Below are 5,077 nucleotides of genomic sequence, written 5' to 3'. Positions count from 1 at the left end.
TTCTTTTATAAAGAAAACAGAAAATCAACAGTTATGATACTAGCTAGAGTCAATTCATGTGAAGATTGTAACATTTCATGCACGGGAATTGTAATCTCCATAGTCAAGAAAAGGGCATCAAAATAGGGTGGTGTATACCTGTAATCCTAGCACTTTAGAGGCTGAGACAGGAGGATCACAGGTTCAAAGACAGCCTTAGCAAGTAATGAGACTCTCAGCAACCTAGAAAAATTCTATTTCAAAACAAAACAAAGATTGGGCTGAAGGTGTAACTCAGAATTAGAATGATGCTAAATTAAATCCTCAGTACACCCCCACACACAAAGAGAGGAGTGTTCACAATTGTATTTGTATTGGTTTATTTCTAAATTATAACTCCAAATACATGTCTTATTCTTATACATCTAAAATATTTAATAATGTTTTCCAAAATAAAAAATAGATTGCACCATCTCAATACGATCACTCTAAAGCAAAACTTCAATCTTAAATACAAAGGTTTAAACACCAGTCTAAAGATAATCAAAATATCTTGAATGAGCCTGAACTCTGAAACAGAATATGGTCATAGAAGGATGTTTGTATTCAAAGTGAACAGATTTGTTTAAAGAGAGGAATTAGCAACGGCATCTTCTATGAAGATGGGCACCAGGTGGCATCTATGCATCTGGAGATGGATACATGATTGAAAATAACCATGAATCTGAAACCTCTTGTGCATCAATTTGAAATCCTCCAGACACCACTTCTCACTCCAGACACCAGTGTGGCAGTCAGTGTGGGGCGAGATTTTAGCAGATGTGGTATCAACAGTGTCTGTATTCAGACACATGGTACAGAATTGATACCATGTGGTACCAATGCATCTAGGCTCTGAAACATGGTACTAAATTTATTTCCTGCTCTGGAACTTCAATATTACTGCTAAGGCTGTCAGCAATGATTACTGCTAAGGAGTAAGCAATGACTAGTTCAAAAGTTAATGGCCCTGACCAAGAGGAGAGTCATGGCTAATGCTTCTCACATGTATTGGAGCCCATGTGAACAATTCTGAAACAAACTTCACAAGTTCCTTCAGAAGCTTCTATTGGATGAAACGTAATTGTCATTAGTAGTGACCAACTCGATAAAGCATTCTTATGGTTGTTTTCATTAATTAATTTTATTATTCCTGCCACATACTCAATTACCCTGGAATAACATTGCCTTCATTTTCAGATTCATCATTTGAAGAAACTCTGGATAAAAGGATGGTTATTTGAATTGCTTCTAAAAGAAGAGAGTTGGATTAGTTACCTTTTGTTGCTGTGACCAAAATTCTTAACTAGAACGTAGAGGAAGAAAGGTTTATTGGCTTATTGTTTTAGAGCTTTAGTCCGTGAAAGGCTGACTCCAAGAATAAAATATCATGGTGCAGGGCATGGAAAATGACAGTTGCTCATCTCATGGAATGTGGGAAGCAGAAAGGGCCAGAGAAAGGGGCCAGATAATATCCCCAAAGCTATAACCTCAGTGACCTACTTGCCTACAGTTACTACCCAGTAAATCCTTTTAGATTGTTAATCTATCCGTGGACTTATCTGCTGGTGAAATTACATATATGATTCAATTATTTCATCTCTGAGCATTTTTTATTGCCAACCAGTGAGTTTTTCCAGGGAACATTATATATGCAAACCATAACAAGGGTTTGGAGCTGAACGACTCACCAGCCAGATGAGAATAATTCCTTTGCTGGTGGTTAGCAAGCACTGACAACTTTTGGCATTATATATCATCCCAAATGCTAGGATTTTATATATGTGAATTGGGAAGAAGTATGAGTGGAAGTTGCAACAGTGAGTCATGCAGTAGCTGTTGCACTTGAAACCTATGAGGAAGTTTATAATTAAAACCACTGTAGCACTGCCGAGTTTTTGTTAACTATTTTGCTAGCCTTGAAGAAAATCACAAAAAGATAAGCCAGCAGGAACTAAGGGATAAAAGCTCATCTTACACTTCCATGACTCCCTCTCATGAAATTTGTGATTTTGATTTACACAACTTTAGGTTTATCAATGTCAGATAATCTGGATTTTAAAGATGGAGTGACTATATCAGGGCATAGACCCTAACCAATAAATGTCTGGGTCATCTTACTAGAAGGTAACTTGGTGTAGGACAATAATCCAGGTAAGTATGAAATTACTCATCTCTTCCTCTTTTTGCTATTAGTTCTCAAGAAAAACTGTATTGTGTGCTGTAAATGTTAATATTTTGATGTAGAGAGTGACCAATAGAAACATTCTGGGCTCTGTGCCAGTCTCTACCTAGAATCAGGATCTCCTTTGAAGCCTGAGCCCAGAAATTTAACTTATTCCAGGGTATAAAACCCAGAACGGGCTTCTTTTCAGGGTCCTTCAGATCCTGTGTAGATAAAAGTCCATCATCCCTAGAAAGCATTCCTGAGCCTTATTGAGACCTACTGTCAATAAATTCAGGCTCTTATCCTTTCCTGCCTGCCTGTCTGTAAGTAATACATTTACTTCATTAATTTTTGTCAAGGGTTTGAATATTCTACTTCACTGGACTCAGACAACTTGGTAAGCAGTAAAAATGACTTGCTTTACTTTCATACCAGTAACAATTTTGAGCAATAATGAAAGAAGGAGATAGTGAATGATTTGGTGTCAGGACCAACTGCCGGATCTGGGACTATAGCTATTTCTATTAACTCTCTTTGAATTAGGACCTTGCAGAGATTCTAACAGCCCTCCTCTTAAAAGTCAGTGGTTGATGAACTTAATGGATGGTCTAAGTGGATCTCAGTGAGCAAGGGGTGGACGACATCTAATAATTTTCACATAGCATTTCACTATTTTCTCTGCCTTAGCTTTTATTCAAGCTATAGTAGAGGTGGCCCATTCTATGAAGGTACCAATCAACTTCACACAGAGGCAATATGATAGGGCCTCACTGTCAACCAGCACTATGTATCTCTTATTTTTGACACTACATCTTATTTATGTCATGACAAAGGATATCCACAGAAACCACTGAGACTCCCACATAAATGAAATCTAGTATGTGGAGATGTGCTTGAATCATAGTGTTGGCTGTGTAGCTCAGTGGTAGAGTTCTTCCCTAGCATGTATGAGGTACTGGTTTCTATTTTCAGGATTGCAAAAATTAAAAAAAAATAAAAAGTTTAATGTTGCATTAAGTCAGACATGTCCCTCAATATTTTGAAAGTAGAGTTTCAAATTTGGGGGTAAAAATGATTTTGTTTTATGAAAACCTTGAAAGGGATAAAATTTAAAAAAAAGAAAATTCTGAAAGAATATAATATTTCTATAATTTGAAGTGCTCTAATAAGTTATAAGATGCTATTAGTATTGTTTCATGTACACATAAAAATGCTATGGTGAGTTTGGATGCTAAAGAACATTTATAAAAAATTAAAAATGACATACTCCAAGAGTGATCAAACAGCAGCACAATGTAATCTATTCCTAATTACATCCCCATTCAATATGATGTTGGCTTTGGGTTTATTGTATATTGCCTTTATGATGTTAAGCTTCTTCTATTTAAATTTTCTGCAGTTTTTTTTAATGTAAATGGGTGTTGGATTTTGTTAAATGCTTTCTCAGAACTTTAAGAATTACTTTTAAAATCAGGAACAAGACAAGAATGTCTGTTATCATCATTCCTTTTTGATATAGTATTTGAAACTCTAGCCAAGGTAATAAGGCAAGAGAAGGAAATCAAAGAAACACAAATTAGAAAAGAAGAACTAAATGATCCCTATTTGAAAATAATATGATCTTATACCTAGGAGACCAAAAACAAAAAAACAACAAAACTTAACCAAAAGACTTCTAGAGCTGATTAACAAATTCAACAAAGTATCAGGATACAAAAATCAGTTTACAAAAGTCAGTAACTTTCCTATAGGTAAACCATGGAACCAGTGAAAAAGAAATCCAAAAGAACAATTGTATTCACAATAACCTCAGAAACAATAAAATATCTAGAAATAAGTCCAATGAGGTAAAATATGTCTACATGAAAATTACAAAACACTAAGGAAAGAAATTGAAGACATTAGAAGATGGGAATATTTCCCATGCTTTTGGATATACAGAATAAATATCATCAACATAGCCATTCTACAAACAGTTACCTACAGATTCAATGCAATCCCTACCAAAATACCAATGTCTTTCTTCACAGAGTAGAAAAAAATCAGTCCAGAATATCATATGAAAAAAAAAAGATCTGATAGCCAAAGCCATTCTCAGCAATAAGAACCATGTAGGAGGTATCACAATACCTGATTTCAAATTATACCACAGAGTTATAGTAATAAAAAAGCAGGGTATTCACACACACACACACACACACACACACAAACATACACACACACACACACACACACACACACACACACACACACACATGCGCACGCGCACGCATGTACACCAATGGAACAGAATAGAAGATACGGAAACAATCCATATGTCTACAACCAACTGATTTTTGACAAAGGCTCCACAACATATTCTGGAGAAAAAACAACTTTTTCAACAAATAGTGTTGTGAAAACTGGTTATTCATTTGTAGAAAAATGTAATTAAACCCCAATTTCTCACCCTGCACAACAGTCAACTCAAGATGGAAAAAAGACCTGAAAATTAGACCAGATATTTTGAAATTACTAGAGGAGGCTGTAGAACCAGCACTCCAATATAAAGACACTGGTAGAAACATTCTCAATAAGACCACCAAAGCTCAGGAAATTAAAGCAAGAATTAATTAATGGGATGACATTCAATTTAAAGTGTATCCTTAGCAAAGAAAACTATCAAGTGTCTGAAGAGAGATCCTATAGAATTAATGGGAGAAAATCTTTGCCAACTATTTCTTTGATAGAGGACTGATACCTAGAATATACAAAAAACTGAAAAGATTTAACATTAAACACTGTAATAAACTAATCAAGAAATGAGTAACTGAACTACATAGACACTGCACAAAAGAAGAAATGCAAATAGCCAATAAAATATAAAAAAGTTCAACATCATTAGCAGAGTGT

Source organism: Muscardinus avellanarius (assembly GCF_963383645.1).
Source record: "Muscardinus avellanarius genome assembly, chromosome: 14".
Taxonomy (NCBI): Eukaryota; Metazoa; Chordata; class Mammalia; order Rodentia; family Gliridae; genus Muscardinus; species Muscardinus avellanarius.
This window is presented reverse-complemented; position numbering follows the sequence as displayed.